This window comes from Zingiber officinale, chromosome 2B, assembly GCF_018446385.1.
Source record: "Zingiber officinale cultivar Zhangliang chromosome 2B, Zo_v1.1, whole genome shotgun sequence".
NCBI classification, from domain to species: Eukaryota; Viridiplantae; Streptophyta; class Magnoliopsida; order Zingiberales; family Zingiberaceae; genus Zingiber; species Zingiber officinale.
Window position 1 is genome coordinate 42,494,915 of NC_055989.1, and position 17,994 is coordinate 42,512,908.

At 39.0% G+C, this 17,994-nt stretch overlaps 1 long non-coding RNA gene across 1 annotated transcript; it reads left to right on the forward strand.

Moving 5' to 3' along the window:
* Window positions 1-7,834: 7,834 nt before the first annotated feature.
* Window positions 7,835-8,386, forward strand: LOC122049094. The gene is made up of 3 exons (XR_006130822.1): window positions 7,835-7,891; window positions 7,964-8,051; window positions 8,125-8,386. It is a non-coding gene; the product is annotated as an uncharacterized LOC122049094 (long non-coding RNA).
* The last annotated feature ends 9,608 nt before the right edge of the window (window positions 8,387-17,994 follow it).

Here is a 17,994-nt window from a genome sequence, read left to right on the forward strand (position 1 = left end):
TTATAAAAAGAAGCTCGAGGTCTAAGGCCGTGTAACACTTTCTAATTGACTCAAAGTTCTCCTCTGCACAAGCTACTAATGCTACAAGTCTTCTACAACTCTTCAAGCTACTCCGTCTAGAAGTACCGACCAAGCTGCAACTTCCATATTTGTCGGTATATTATTTTAGCATGCATTACATTCATTTATCAATAAGATAGTAGGTTGTTACTATCTTGCTCATTTGTATGCACTGCTTCTTTCCGAGATTTTCAGAAAGAAAAGTTATAGTAGATTGCCCATCGGTGCGGTCAAGGTGTAACACCCATTGGATCCCTAGCAATTTCATGAATTATTTTCCCATGATTAAAATAGGCTTTATGTAGATTTTTCAAAAATAAAAAGGAAATAGAACCAAAAAGAGGCATAATCAAGGTTTGAACCTTGGACCTCTTGTTAGATGCATGTATGTGATAACCAGTAGCCCCAGCAGGGGTGTGCTGTTAGGAAGGGAAGGAACATTGTAGTTAAAGGTAAGGAAAGGCCCCTTTCACTTAGAAGGAAAAGTTTGAGTTGCCTTCTTCCTCCCTAATGAAAAGATGAATTTGCCTTCTTCCTTCATTTAGCATAAATAAGAGAAAGGGAAAGAGAACTTCATTTTTTCTTCTCTCTTCTTCCTCCCTCCTTCTCTCCACCGAAAACCTAAGCCCTCACCTTCACCATTGCCGAAACCAAGCCAAAGGATTTCTCCTAGGGAAACTTCACAAAAGCAAGGGTACTTTTCATTAGTAAGCCAAGCAAAAGGAGGTAAGTAATCCCTTCACCTGCAGTACAAGTAGCTTTCCTACGTTTCTACGCTTAAAAGTTTCTTGAAAACCTAGGATCTTGCCTTGTAAGTTTTGCCAAGATAAGGTTAAGAGGCTATCTATTGTTACTAAAAGTTTTCATGCTTCATGTGGTTTACAAAAAAATTTGGAATCACACCTTCTATAGGTTTCGGCCACGAAGTGATAAAAGGTTTAGAGAAAAGTTTTGAAACCTAACTATGCTTGTATATGATTCCTCATGATGTATGATCTTCTATATGATGTTAGTTTAGGTATTTCATGCCTTATCTTACTCGAAAGTTAGAACCATGTTCTATAGGTTTCGGCCAAGTAAAGATAAAAAGGTTTAGAAGAAGTTTAAAAACCTAACAATACTTGTTTATGATTCCTCATGATATGTAACTCACCATATGATGTTAGTTTAAAGATTTCATGTTTTAGGTTGCATAAGAACTTAGAATCATGCTTCTAGGGTTTCGGCCAAGAAGAAATAAAAGCATTGGAGGAAATTTTAAAACCTAACCATGCTTGCTTATGCTCTCTCATGATATATGATCTCCTACATAATGATAGTTTAAGTTTTCATTTCTTATGTTGCATTAAAAACCTAGAGGCTTACCTTTAGGTTTTGGCCAAAAGAAAGAAAAAGGTTTAGAGAAAATTTTAGACCTAAACCATGCTTGCTTATACATCTAGGGTTTCGGCCAAGAAGAATTAAAGGACTTAGAGGAAGTTTAAAAAAAAAAACTAACTATGCTTGCTTATGTTTCCTCATGATATGTAACCCACTATATGATATTCATTTAGGGTTTTCATGCTTTAGGTTGCATAAAAAGCTAGACCATGCTTCTAGGGTTTCGGCCAAGTAAAGATAAAAGGGTTTAGAGGAAGTTTAAAAACCTAACAAGACTTGTTTATGATTCTTCATTATATGTAACCCACTATATGATGTTAGTTTAAGGTTTCATGCTTTAAGTTGTTGAAAGAAACCTAGAATCATGCCTTCATGCTTCGGCCAAGACAAGAAAAATGAGGACAAGGAGCTACTTAAGGTTTCTATGATAGAATATGAATTTATGTCACCATGTTATTTGATATGTATACTCATGCCATCATGTTACGATTCCTATGATAAGTTATTATGTTATGTGCACTTTATGCCATCATGTATGATTCCTATGATATGCTATATGCACTTTATGCCATCATGTTATGATTTCTATGATATGCTACATGTTATGTGCACATTATGCCACCATGATATGATTCCTATGATATGCTATATGTTATGGGCACTCATTGCCATCATGTTATGTTTATGCAAGGCTTATGTATGAGGAAAAGCCTAAGAGATGCTTCCCTTAAGTTGGGATTAAGAGCACTCTTCATGATAGCCTAAGAGATGCTTCCCTTAAGTTGGGACTAAGAGCACTCTTCATGTTATGACAAGAGATATGATATGCTATAATATGACAAGGAACATGATATGCTATGATATGACAAGAAACATGTATGCTATTTTACTTTTGTATGGCTTGTACCAAGGGTGGGCTCCTAAGCGCCCCTAGGTCGATGGTCAATGAAACGGGCCTAGTAAAAGGGATGGGCTCCTAAGTTGCCTCTAGGTCGATGGTCAATGAAACGGGCCTAGTTCCTAGTAGGTTCAAGATTAGCTACCTTGGATCTACTTAGGAGGCGTGCATTCATGTATGTCTGTGGTACAAAGTCAAGCTCTCATGTTGAGATTATGTTTAAGTATTTATGTAATATATGTTTTCAAAAGGACATTTGGCATATACTCATTTCACGATACATGTTTTCAAAAGAACATCTTGCATCTACATGTTCATGCTATATAGTTTCCTCTATGCTTTAGTAAGATGCTATTGAAGATATGTCTATGATGCTTAGATGATCATGCTACTACTTTATGCTTATGCTCTCACATGCTATGTTATGATTTGCTTAAGATGAGTATGACACTACTTTATGCTAGCATGTAAGTTTTTTTTCATACCTAGATGTGAGTTGAATGAGCATGTTACCACTTTATGATTAATGCATGATTTATGGTTTTGTGAGTAGGAAGGGATCTTACTAAGCCTATGTGCTTATAGTTTAATTTCCCTTGTACTGCAGAAAAAGGAAAAGAATGGCTAAACTAAAGGGAGCAGCAGGAATAGCAAGGATGTGTGTGGAAGTGACATGGTGGAAAGAAGATTTATTTTATATTTCAAGACTTATTCATTCTCTAAGTTTTGCTTATGAACTATTTTTCCTACTAGATACTTTTGGATGGTTTATACTTGATGTGAACTTATGTTTCATGTTTTATGCTTTAGTAAGATGATCATGTTGCAAGTAGTAAATATTGAATCAAGTTATATGCACTAGCATGTTGACACGTTTATTATGTTACATGATTTTATAGATCACATGCCATGTTTTATTAGTATGCTTTTATGATAGCATGATCAGTAGTTAGTTTTCTTATATATACTTCCACTGCCATGATTTTATATTTATGAATGCACGTATGTATGTTCAAGTAACCCCGTCCTCCATAAGTAGCGGAAGGGTGGGCGTTACACAAGGATCGCGGGCCTTGGAGTAGGAGTCGACCTAGACTTCGAATCAAGTAACCGAACGAGACTCTTTTTACTTTCCGCTGCACGACTTTGTTTTAATCTCTTAAAAGAAAAGTTTTTTTAGGAGCGCGATATTCACCCCCCCCCCCTCTATCGCATTCATTCGATCCAATAATATTTGTTGAGGATAATCTACTTTAGTAGAGGCCCATTTGTCTAAAGGGTGTTAATATTGTAATCCATCACGTAGTTCCTTTAGTTTATTGCTGGGAAACATTTCAATCTAGAGACCTATAAGCATTTGATATATATAAAAAATTAATAAAAAGATATAATAAACATCATAATACTAGAATATAAATTTAAAAAAATTAATACTAACCATCTTTGTAAAATGTTCATCATATTTATAGTTGTAGAGCAACAAATTATAATAATAGAATATTTTTACCTCAGTGTCCATGACCATTAAATGATAATATACATGATCAATATTTATAGGTATAAAAATATACCTAACTTCTCGATCAATCGGATTTGTTTTGATAATATGATATATAGTTGTTTCCCATAAATGTTCGTATGATAACTGCAAGATTCAATATATAATCATAAATTAATGTAATAATATCTTAAATATAATAAAAAATTATAATATGAAGTCAAATTTTTATCATAAATCCGGTCAAGCAATATATGGATTTATTATACAACCTATTAGATGATGGCACTTTCCTAAAGAGTAATGAAATATACGCATCAATTACTTTACTGTCTGTAAATATGTTGCCTAAGACACATGTGAGAAAGACATTTATTGTCAATGAGTAGTAGCATTTCTCCCATAGGAACTCAAAAGTAGATTATCTCGGATTTGGAAGGAATTATATTAGGCAGGCCACATGCTCTTCTTGTTTATTCTTTTTTATTTCTTTAAATTTTCCTTTGAGATATTGTAAAAAAATCAAACTTAATGTATTAACAAAAGCAAAAGTTAAATTAAATAAAATGCAATTACTTTAATCAAACTTAAATATTACTACATAAATGTCAACTTACTTTAACAACATTCAATCTAATAGTCTTAATTTGCTACTCCCTTGTTTTTATTTTATCAGCCTCTTCTTCATACTCAGTTTCATCGCCAACTAATATAGTATTATCTTCTTCTTTCATATCAAAATCAACCTCGCTAGACTTTATCTCCAAGTTACCCCTTTACCCTCCTTTATTTTTCTCCTGGTCCTCTTCTTACTTGGGACCAATGCTAGTCAATTAGGTGTATCTTTAGGGGTGGACTTGAGGCTATAGTGACTTCTTTCACGTCCTCTCCTTGTCACATTGGTTAAAACAAGGTTAGGATAAGGATCTTACGCAGGGTGATTACTTTGATAAAAATAACCTTCCCTTTCCCATATGACAACAAATTCTTGATTAATTTAATTTCACTAAACTTTCATTATCAAGGTAAGCTTTTGGATTTATTTTTTCTTTTCAATGGAATGAGAACATCTAGTTTCTTCCTCCGAGTCTATGTAAAATTATGAAGTCGATGTTTCACCCCGTTGTGGTGTAGACTCAAATTTCATGAGGGGGTCCCAAGTAAATTTACATTCACAAGGGTAGGGGGAATATCAATAATAATCTATAAAATCAATAACGATGTATAATTAATTAAAAACCTTTTAACTATATAAGATGAATTTAGCATGTTGAAATACACATAATGGTTACCTGGCTAGGTTAGATTCTTACTAACTCAGCTTTTATTTTATTTTTATGAGAATAAGTAGACCTCCACTTACTTATCCTTGGTGTTATGATGTTGTTTGTGTTGGTGTCGGAAGCATCCGACGATCGAACCCAAGTTTTGATAATGGCAAAGGGATTCAAAGTTAAGTTGTTTTGTTATATAACATGTGTAAATGAGGTTTTTCAGGAAAGTCCTAACTGCGGTTAGGCAGGTGGAAAACCCTAGGAGGTGGTAACCCTAGGTCCTAGGGGGTGGTAACCCCAAGTGAAGGAAAACCCTAAGGGGTGGTAACCTTAGGTACTAGAGGGTGGTAACCCTAGGTGGAGGAAATCCTGGGGGGGGGGGGGTAACTTTAGGTCCTAGGGGGAGGTAACCCTAGGAGGTGGTAACCCTAGGTCCTAGGGGGAGGTAACCCTAGGCAGAAAGTCAAGTAGGTCTGGTGGATCGGACTGACATCAGGTATGCTCTACTGAGTAGAGTAGGTGATGACGCGTTCCCCGGAAGAGGGAACAGTAGGCGTCGGTTTGACCTAGGGTTTCCGGTCGGAAGTTCGAAGTCAGAACGGGACAGTCCGTGACTGTCATACTTTCATATTATTATGATTATTGTGTGTGCTAACTTTGTTTTGCAGGATATGTGGTTGGTTTTTAGACTGACATGTTTCGCAGGGATAAAGGAGCAAGAATAGCCCCAGATGAACAGTACCCGAGGCACCCTCATGGAGCTTGAGGCGCTCGGGTGCAAAGGAGAAGAGTTTACGCGCAACGAAGCTGAAGGCACCCTCATGGTGGCTTGAGGTGCTTGGACAGTATTAGAGGCGCCTTCAAGGCTTATGGATGCGCCTTCAAGAGGATATACGAAGACTACTTCTCATCTTATCCACGCGAGGCTGACTCAGCAAATGGAGGCATCCTCAAGGGTCTTTGAGGCGCCTCCAACAGCCCTTATAAGAAGCACTCGACCAGCAGCTCAAGACAACAATTCTAAAGTGATCCTTCTGCAACGTGCTGTTCACGAGACACTCCGACTAAGCTACGATAAGTCCCCGACGACCCGGAGGCTTACTTCTTGTAATTCTATTGTCGGTATAGCCTTCTTATTTCTATTTTGTAATACATATTTGTACTTTATGATCTGATAGTGAATTTCCTAAAGTAAACGCTCAACGAGCGTGGGCCTTGGAGTAGGAGTCGCCCAAGGCTCCGAACCAAGTAAAAAACACTTGGGTCCTTTTTGTGTGATTGTTTTCTAATTCTGCTGCTTTACTCTCGAACGTTTTCCAAATACGAAAAGTGAAAGTCATGAGTGATATTCACCCCCCCCCCTCTAGCGCTTCTCGATCCAACAATTGGTATCAGAGCGGGGTCGCTTTGAACAGGTGAAACCAACTTTCAAGCAAGTTTTTCGTGATATTTTTAATTTTTTGAAGTCGATCGGGATTAGTATAATTTCTATATTCCGATCTATTTTTATCGAATTGATTTTTGCTCGAAGTTGGTGCAACACCACTCGAGTTTATTTTTGCTATATACATCCCGCACTACTAATCCAATACTAAGTCTTGGAACAGATTTTTCCTATTTTTGTGTGTGCAAGTTTTTAATGGCCCAACAAGAAAGCTACAGCACTGCCACTACAAGAAAAAATCCTAACAACAACGATTTTTTACCGTTGTCGTAGCCCATTTTGAACTGTTGTTAAAGGCTGTGTTGTTAAAAGAGGTGCCCAAAGACAACAGTTTTTAATTGTTGTCTTTGAAGGCAAAGACAACATTTTTACAACAGTGAAAAACTGTTGTCTTTTCCTTCAAAGACAACAGTTTTTCACCGTTGTCTTTGAACGTCTACTTTAATAACAGGGTCTTCAACAACAATTTTAAACTATCTATGACAACGGTGAAAAACCGTTGTCTTTTTTAGAAAAAAAATAATAATAAAATAATACACAATTTTCCAATATTATAAATCATTCAAAATACTAAATTTCAAAATAAAATTTAATATACAATTTTCTAACATTCAAAAATAATATCTATAACATTCTGAAGAAATTTCATAAGCAACCAACAAAATTTCATAAGCAACCAACAAAATGATAACACTATTAAAACAAAGGTAGAACAATATAACACAAGATTTGCTACTTAGATGTCGGTGAAGAGGAGGGATTGCAGCTCCTAGTGCTCCTTAATTTGTTAAAGTCTCTTCATTTTTTTAGCTTGTCGGCATTCTTCCCAATACTCTTGAGGACACCTATTCGAATAAAGATATATATTACAAATTAGCAACTAAACTGTACGTGTGATTCTAATTGCACTGCATAAATGTTACATAACCATAAAAACCATTTGATATAGTCATCTAATAGAAGTGCAAAAAGCGTTATCTACGTAACATAAATGGTAACCTCTTGAAACAATATGGTGGCTCTTAAATTTCTTATTAAGCAAAATTTTCATTCTATGTCACTGCATACAAAGCTTCTATTATAAATCATGCAAACATTATTTGACAGGAAGATGTGAAGTTGATGCATGACATGGGGCTGGATGCCTACAGATTCTCTATCTCCTAGAGCAGAGTCATTCCTAGTCGGCATTCACCTTGCAATAATTTATTTTCCTGACCAAATAGTTTAAGCATTACATGATTCTAATTGGTGCCATGTTGCAGATGGTAGAGGGCCAGTTAATCCAGAAGGGCTGCAGTATTATAATAACTTGATCAATGAACTCAAGAAATATGGTACAATTAGAATAGTGGTCATACCTTAACAATTTTCAGTCACAATTTTACCAAACTGTGTTTGGCTGGCAGGAATTGAACCTCATGTCACTCTTCTTCACTTTGACCTCCCCCAATCTTTGGAAGATGAATATTCTGGACTCTTGAGCCCAAAGATTGTGTGCATTTCTACTACAACCCTTTCATTTGCATCTCCTCGAATAATGTCTAAGATAGTGTCCATTGTGATGCAGAGAGGACTTCACTGCTTATGCTGATGTGTGCTTTAGAGAGTTTGGGGATAGAGTGAAATACTGGATCACTGTCAATGAGCCAAACATTGAACCCATCCTTGGCCATGATCTGGGAATATTTCCACCAAATCACTGCTCTTCCTCCTTGACCTCTTCCCTTGGCCTCAATTGCAGCAAAGGGAATTCATCTGTTGAACCATATGTAGCTGGTCATAACCTTTTGCTTTCCCATGCATCAGCAGTCTCCCTATACGGAAAGAAATATCAGGTTTCAGCATTAGTTTCTCTTTTAATTGAATGATCTAAATGTTATTCAGGGTGTTATCTAAAATAGAGTGTTGTTCTTGTGCAAAAACCAAATCAAGGGGGATATATTGGAATTACCTTACTAGGGATCTGGTTTGAGCCAGCTACAAGATTACCAGATGATATAGCAGCAGTTAATAGAGCACTCAATTTTGTAATAGGCTGGTGAGTAAAGCAAACAATACACTGAAATCTTTGTTTTTGTTCTGACTGGTGACATCAAAAAATTATTTTCTCTAGTCTAAGATAATACTGATGCACAATAATGCCATTACTTCCAAAAAGACATCATTGTTTGGAGAAAAAGAACACTAATAAAATGGAAATTCATAAGAGTTAGGCAACTGATAAAACTTATAAACGTGTAATATAAAGTCAAGATTCAAGAATGTGAAAATGAGTAGAACAATAAAAAGAGATGCACGAGCAAATATTTGCTCATGATAAAAAGCATAGAGCATGAACCAACCAAGGTATATGTTCCATAACCTTTTTAAGTGAAAGGGTCACTATCTATTCATCTCCATTTGGCTCATGGGCATCAAACAAATTCCTTTTATGGCATCAACCAAAATTTACTTCATAATCGCAAATAACCAGCAAAAAAGAGGTCATTTTTAAATATTTTCTATGACTAACATAACCAACTCACATCTTTTAGATATCTAGGCAATTAAAGAATGACAAAGGACAAAGCATAAGACAAAAAAAAAACAAGCAATAAGAGAGAGAACCTTCTCTAACTGTTTAAAGCCATCTTCCACTGAACTTGCAACATTATGTACATTGTAATCAATCCATCAAACATGGTTCCCTGTTAATATCACATGTATCATAACATGATGCATGGTATCCACATAAACTCTAGGTCACTAAGTATCAAAAGAAAAACTTACTTGATCTATGACAAGGACTGAGAGATCTATTATGATTTGAACAAGTTCCTTCACTGATTCTACAACCTTTAACAAAAATTATCCATAAAATCCTGAAACATTTAGATGATACTAATACGCATAGCCATTGAACCTCATAACACCAACCCACAAGTGAATAAGATGGATTTACTGACCCAGGTAATCCAAATGTTTCAAAATATGTTACCTGTATAATCTCCCTTTCCCTCTCTCTTGTCAATGCTTCATTTTACTTCAGTGTGGAAATTTGAACATCACTAAAACCCTGCAAAAAGGGTCAAAACCAAAGAAAAAAAGATCAGAATAGAAATTAAGTTATTAACATGTGAGATGGAAACAATCTTATGTTTAATCACGGAAGAAAAAAAATCCGCACACTTGAGTCAACAAATCATTAAGAAGTTTTGCACAATAGTTGTCTAAGCTGCCCATTAGACATTCATTTCATAACTTAACTCAGACCTACTGACAAAGAAAAAGAAAGAATTACCACATCAGTGAAGGCATCTTCTTTAGTAAATGGTGAGGAGGAGGCATTAAAGATGTGAGATACGGCAAAATAAAATAACCTATAATGATTTAAGGGAATTTTTGGACATTTTTCTGGAATTATTTGGAGGACGTATGACCGTATTTAAGGGGATAGATTATTGGGCTTAAGATGGTATTGGAAATCATCATTAGGAGGGCTAATTAAGGGTTGGGAAGAAATTAAACCCTACCTTTATAAGAAGCTACAGTAACCCCTATCGAAGCCCTAAAAACGCCGACTCCCCTCTCCTTTCCTCCCAATCTCGTCGACGGACTCGACCTCGACGCACGCTCGCACCTGATCGCCGGCGCCTTGTCGCGGATCGAGCCTCCGAGCTTCTCAACCCCTTAACAGAGGTCGCGACGGTGGAGCCTTTTTCCGAGAGCTGTAGCACGCGAAGAATCTCCGGCCGGAAGGAACAGGTCTGAGCTCCGGAGTTGCTGAGGAAGAATCGCCGATCCCTAGGGCCCGATCTTGGTGAGAAGTACTCCAAACGGTGGGTTCGATTTCCAGAGCTCTAAAGCTGAGTTTCTCCATCGGGGTCTCTGTGCCGGTTGAGGTGTTTCCTGTCGTGGAGGTAAATCGAGGTGAGGATGGTGTAGATTAGGGTTTCTTAGCTATGAAGATCTGTGAATTGATGCTAGGTTGAGAGGATTGTATTGAGTTAGATGTTGTTTTGGCAGTGGCTCACTGAGAGGGGCTCGGCCATGACTTCCAGCAGCTGGTTTGCCTCCGGGAAACAGTAGGTAAGGTCTCCACAACTCCAGGAATTCGATCTGTAGACCTAGGTAGTGAATTTTGTTTGAATGGGGTACTGATCAGTGAGATTGCCTCTGTTTGTAGTCTCGTGGAGGCTCTGAATGGTGAATTTGTGGCAGTAGGCAGCACCAGCGTGCCAGAGCCGGCTATTACATCTCTCGACTGTGAGTCGACAGTGAGGAGTTGTGGTAAGGTATGTGTATTTGTTAGAAATTTGAAATGTGGAAATAATTGAGAGGTTTGTTTGATTGATACTTAGAAGATTTATCTGTAGTGTTTTGTTTAAGGGATGTGTTATTCAGTAGATTGTTCACCTGTGTCAAGAAAACAAGGTGGTGATTTTGAAATTCTAGCAGTGTTAAGATCCTACTGGAAATCTTGTGATGTGAAGGCATAAATTAGGGCTATGGATAATATGCAGGAAATCTTGTATACAACACCACAGATAATACATATACAAATATATCACAACCACGCAGATAATATGCAGCCCACACGGCTGTAAAATCAAACACAGCGGAAAACAAGAATAACAAAGATAAAATAACAAAAACTCACCGCGGGCCGGCCCGGCTTGACTCATCGACAAAACAACCAAATACAAATAACAAGTCCACAGCTCAATTATTACAATGCTAAATTCAAAGGTTTAACTCACAATAAAATGAAAACCAAAACCGTAAAACCATCCTCGGAAGTGACATGGGACCGGCAGTCGGGATCCTCCTCCAAGCGTACTAGCATCGCTATCAGCTACCTGGTGAAATTACCAATGCGGGTGGTGAGTATAAAACTCAGCGGGTAATAGGATAGACGGTGCATGAGTATCATAAAGAACAGGAATACAAAAGGATACAGTCTCAGAAAGATAAATAGCAGATACTACAAGGTAAACAAAATAGATATCCATACCTGAAACCATATCCTAGGCTAACAGTGTAAGGTCTGAGATAACATAAACTGAGCAACCAGAATCACATGTAAAGTATACTGAAATGGTAATCAGGGTCCAAACATATATAACAGATATGTGATAACAGAACTGCATAAGTAAGCATAAACAGCATAAGCAGGTATATCAAAAAAAAGTAGCGTATGCACGGATGGTCACTCCCGCCCACCCCTCAAGTCCATGACCCCAGTATGGACGAGAGGCCGAGACAATGACAAACTGTACACACTCCAGCTACCACTACTCTCGAGTGGCCGAGCGGACAGTTGCATAATAGCTGAATAGCTACGTCTGCGACGGGGGTCCCTGCTGCCCGCGACTCCAGCAGACACTACCCATGAGTGAGCGAGTGGGGGGCACGATAGGACATGCGGCACGCTCCAAGCTACCACTACCCATGAGTGGCCGAGCGTGCGGCCCAGGCCAACGACCGTCTCAACCACAAGGGAGCCAAAGTCGTCGGCTATGCATGCAATGACATGATGCGAATAATGCAACAGTCATCATATATATATAACAGAAAATCAGGTATGCTACATGAATTCGCATGCTCAATACTAAGCATAAATAAACAGTAATCAAACAGGTAAGCATAAACAGGTAAGTATGGCATCTAGTATCTGCTAGGTATCAAGAATAACAACGGGAGACTGTATAGATAAGAAAGTGATCATCTCGAAGATTGAGTGGATAAAGTATCAAGCACAAGAAATAAAATGAGTGGAGTCAAGATAACATCACATATATGAAACTAACTCATGCACTTAGACCGATATCTAAAGGAGCAAGTTAAGAAGTACCCGCCTCTAGGTGTAGGTTGAATCCGACGTCTATCTCGTCACGACGCTCGTCTCGATCAAAGTCCTGCGTCAACATATCAATTTTAGTTGATCCAACACATGAGACAGATTAACCCAGATTTATTCATTACTTAAACACATTGCCATTGATCTACTCCCAACTAATCCATAGCCCTAATTTATGCCTTCACATCACAAGATTTCCAGTAGGATCTTAACACTGCTAGAATTTCCAAATCACCACCTTGTTTTCTTGACACAGGTGAACAATCTACTGAATAACACATCCCTTAAACAAAACCCTACAGATAAATCTTCTAAGTATCAATCAAACAAACCTCTCAATTATTTCCACATTTCAAATTTCTAACAAATACACATACCTTACCACAACTCCTCACTGTCGACTCACAGTCGAGAGATGTAATAGCCGGCTCTGGCACGCTGGTGCTGCCTACTGCCACAAATTCACCATTCAGAGCCTCCACGAGACTACAAACAGAGGCAATCTCACTGATCAGTACCCCATTCAAACAAAATTCACTACCTAGGTCTACAGATCGAATTCCTGGAGTTGTGGAGACCTTACCTACTATTTCCCGGAGGCAAACCAGCTGCTGGAAGTCGTGGCCGAGCCCCTCTCAGTGAGCCACTACCAAAACAACATCTAACTCAATACAATCCTCTCAACCTAGCATCAATTCACAGATCTTCATAGCTAAGAAACCCTAATCTACACCATCCTCACCTCGATTTACCTCCACGACAGGAAACACCTCAACCGGCACAGAGACCCCGATGGAGAAACTCAGCTTTAGAGCTCTGGAAATCGAACCCACCGTTTGGAGTACTTCTCACCAAGATCGGGCCCTAGGGATCGGCGATTCTTCCTCAGCAACTCCAGAGCTCAGACCTGTTCCTTCCGGCCGGAGATTCTTCGCGCGCTACAGCTCTCGAAAAAAGGCTCCACCGTCGCGACCTCTGTTAAGGGGTTAAGAAGCTTGGAGGCTCGATCCGCGACAAGGCGCCGGCGATCAGGTGTGAGCGTGCGTCGAGGTCGAGTCCGTCGACGAGATCGGGAGGAAAGGAGAGGGGAGTCAGCGTTTTTAGGGCTTCGGTAGGGGTTACTGTAGCTTCTTATAAAGGTAGGGTTTAATTTCTTCCCAACCCTTAATTAGCCCTCCTAATGATGATTTCCAATACCATCTTAAGCCCAATAATCTATCCCCTTAAATACGATCATACGTCCTCCAAATAATTCCAGAAAAATGTCCAAAAATTCCCTTAAATCAGTATAGGTTATTTTATTTTGCCGTATCTCACAAAAGAAACACTAGCAGAGAAAGTCGAGGCGACACTAGTGAGGAGGCAGCAAAGATGGATGAAAGTCGAGGTGGCGAGGAGGAGGCGCTGGTGAGAAGGAGGCAACAAAGATGGCTGAAAGTCGAGGTGACGAGGAGGAGGCGGTGAAGATGGCTGAAAGTAGAGGCCGCGAGGAGGAGGTGGCGAGGCTGAAAGTTGAGGCGACGAAGAGGGCGGCGAGGAAGGAGGCAGCGAAGAGGGTGGTGAGGAGGGAGGCGGCGAAGAGGGAGGCGGCGAAGAGGGCGGTGAGGAGGGAGGCGGCGAAGAAGGCGATGAAGAGGGTGGTGAGGAGGGAGGCGGCGAAGAGGGTGGTGAGGAGGGAGGCGACGAAGAGGGCGGTGAGGAGGAGGCGGCGAAGAGTAGGGTTTTGGGAAAGAGACAGAAAAAAATAAGGCATAAACAACACTTAATAGACAGAAAAATGACGAAGGAGAAAAAGTGGCGAAAGAAAAAACAATCGCATTCAACAACACTTAATAGACATCGGTTTTTAAAAATCGTTGTCGTAATCCAAAAAAAGCGCACAAAGACAACAGTTTTAAAAAAATGTTGTCGTACCCTTTAAAAATCGTTGTCGTATCCCCAAAAATACATAAATAGACAACGATTTTTAAAAACCGTTGTCATAGGCCAAAAAAATTACTAAAAGACAACAGTTTTTGTTAAAACCGTTGTTAAAAGGCAAAGAGACAACGGTTTGGTATAAAACCGTTGTCGTTTGAGTGTTGTTGAATGACATTTTTCTTGTAGTGTGCCCACCCACCGCTCTTCACCGGGGAAGACTTCGGCTACAGGAAGGGCCGAACGGAGTTGTACTTGCAGACCCAGATCGAGATGTGGATTGTAACGACCCAATTTTCCCTATTTCGAGTTTTAAAAGTCCATAAAATATTTGGAAATACTTTTAAAATATTCTAGAGATTTTTCATAATTTTTAGAGTATTTTTACGTAATTTTTGGAGGTCGTTTAGTATGTTTACAAAAAAAGAAAGAAATTTTGATAAAAACCGTTGAAGGCGAAGCTCGAACCCGTGACCTCGGGTCGAACCCGACCTAACCGGACGCATCCGACCAGCCGAGCTACGCTCGTTTTGTTAACCTAATAAGAAGAGAAACATATTTAAGGAGTAGTTAATAATAAAGTCGGGGTTTTAAAAGAAAACCTAGGTTTTCCTCCTCTGCGGCCGAACCCTTTCTTCCCCTCTCCTTCGCGTGCGGCAGCTGTCCGGGCGGAAAACACACCGAGGCGACGGCGCTAGGATTCCTCTCCGGTGCCGGCGAAAGGACTCTTCCGACCAATCTTCAAGCTTCACCGTGCGTGGTCATCCCGACGGAAGGAGCTCGGAAGCACAAAGGAGTTGCCGAGAAGCTTCACCCGAACCCTAAAAGCCTTCTTCCTCTCCTTCGGTTGTAAGTGCAAGCAAACCGTGGTAAGTACTACTCACCTGTGGTAAGAGTTGCTCCGAGCTTCGATTTTCTTCCTTGCTCCGAATTTAGGGTTTTCGTTTCCCTTTGTTTCGGATTTTGCTGTGCCAAGTAGTATTGTATGCTAGAGCTTTTCCTTTCTTTGCTTTGTTTATCTGGCCGAATTTCTAAGGTTGAGTTGCTGTGCCGAATTGCCATGCTAGGGTTTTCCTTTACCTTCCACAGCATGCTAAAGAGAATAGGGTGTTATGAAACTTAGAAAAATCTGTATGAAGGGGTAGGTTCGAATTTCAATTTTCCTTCTTTGCATTCAGTACCTACTGTACAGAATTAAACAGGCTAGGGATTTAGTTTTTAGTTTTAATTGTTCAATTACAAGGTTCGAGCATGATAGGTGATGGTTATGTTTATGGCATTTTCCTTGCTACTCAAAAAGGCAAGAACAACCTTTATTTAAGTATGTAGTGTTAGCTTCTTGGTTTTCTTGATCATTAGGTTTTAAGTGTTGCACCATGTCATTTTTTTAGGCACTTCAGTTTAGTATGGCATGCAGATTTCTTATAGCATGATTAGTAAGTTCAAAGTTTCTTTCTTTTGCTCTATTCTATAGCATGATTAGTAAGCTCAAAGTTGCTTTCTTTTGCTCTATTTTATAGCATGATTAGTAAGTTCAGATTTGCTTTCCTTTGCTTTGTTTTATAACATGCTTAGAGAGTTCAGATCTGCTTCCCTTATGTTATTTTTATATAGCATGCTTGGTTAGTTATAATCCTACACTTGTTAGATATATCTATAGGACTCTAATAAGCTCTAATCAAGGAGTATGAGAAGTATGAGTAAAGAAAAGACTAGAGTTTAGTTAAAAAGAAATAATTAGTAAATTAAAGTAAGAGGCTAGTACCCGACTTCCAAGGTAGTCGTTAAATAAATCCAGGTGACCAATTCCAAGGTCTTGGCCCTGGTAAGACCAAGGTCTTTACCTCATAGGACTAAAGGCTCGCTACCTCAGTCATTATTAGAGAGCGCGCAAAACAAAGATGGTACTAAGCCTGGGCCCAAAGAAGAAGAAAAGAAAGAAGAAAAGAAGAAGAAAGTAAAAGAGAAATTAAAAGATTAATTTCTGGTATAAAGATATAAGAAAATAAAATAAGTAATATGCTTAGAATCAATAGAAGTTAGTTTCTTTAATTCTGAGCCTATAGTAGTAGTTTCATTATTTTCCTATCAGTTAGTGAGCATGTTTAGTATTCAGTTTTATTTCTGTATACCATGAGTACATGCAGCTTTGCTTTTAGCATTTCAGTTTTAGTATTGTTGCAATCTTGTTATACACTTCAAGTTTTGTGAGATAGATTAGTACTTACTAAGCATTTCGCTTATAGTTTTATTTTCTTTCCTCCTACTACAGATAAAGGAAAAGCTAAGATATGAAAGGGAGGCGACAGGGTGGTGGTGGTGATGAAGGTGTGTGATGACTGGACTGTGGAGAGATCCAGAATTTGCTGGCAAAATTGTCAAGACTTTCTGTTTAATTCTTTTAGTTTCCTTAAGTGTTATTATGAGTTGAGACTGTATTTAATTTTATTTCGCACTTGTAATTAGTTTACTTTTATTATCTGTGGAGTGATGTAGTTGGTTGCTTTTGCTAGAGTAGTTGCTTTGGTTATAGTGTGATTTTGTTACTGCGTGGTTGTGAAAAATGTGTTCCAGCCACCTATGGCTGTGTATATATTATTTGTATTATGGATTTGGTCACCGGTACAGGGGAGACTCTGTCAAAATTTTTAGGTAGGAATTCCTCTGGGCCGTGATAAATCTAACTGATGCTAATAACAGCATCAGTGACACTAGTAAGTAGAGTAGTGGTTAGGTAACAGTCGCCCTTAGAGAGTAGTAGTAAGAAGGGTGGTTGTTACAGTTGGTATCAGAGCAGTTCCCATTCTCCAACATCACACACACATCAGCATCAAACTTGCCGTCTTCAAGTAAGAAAGTATTTAAATTCTTTCTTTATTCTGCTTTCCTTATTATTAACTGCAGTATAGAGTATTTGTTTTTGAATGCTTAAGTAAGATAGAAGATTTTGTTTCCCTTTTCTATATTCATATATAAGTATGATTAGAAGGGTTAGAGAAGCTATCAAGCCTTTTCCTCTGCATAATTAGATGTCAAGAAGAGGACGTCCCCATACCGTTCATACTGAGGACCGAGTTCAGGAGAACGAAGAGCCCAGAACCCCTGGGCCTATTCTCTCTGAAGTTGTTGCTCGACTTCAGAGACAAGTAGCGAGTAGCAGCAAGTGATTGCCAATCTAATGGCCAATCAGAAGCCAACTCCTCCCACTCCCCCAACCATTAATGTGGAGACTCCAGGGGTGACTGAAGTCCTATCAGTTGCCCTGGAAGTCGCCACAACACCTAGAAGACAAGAAGCATACCTCATCCAGTGGCTAAAACTGAAACCAGAAAGCTGAGCCCTGGGGTGCCCAGGCTTGGTTCAAGACATTTGAGAGCACAATGGAGCTTCTTGACTGACCAGAAGTCGAGAAGGTTGATACCATTAAGTGTGCCTCTTTCTGCCTATCTGGAGGTGCTTGTATGTGGTGGGAGCGAGTTAAGAGTAAGAGAGCAGTCAACCAGATGAGCTGGGTTGACTTCGAGACTGAGTTTTACGAAGAAGTCCTCCGTCAACGGATCACCAATAAACAGTATGAGGAGCTTATGGAATTCAGACAAGGTGACCTACCAGTAGAAGAAGTGGTTAAAAGATTTAACAGGCTAGCTCACCTTTGCCTAGAGTTAGTAAGTACAGTGAAAG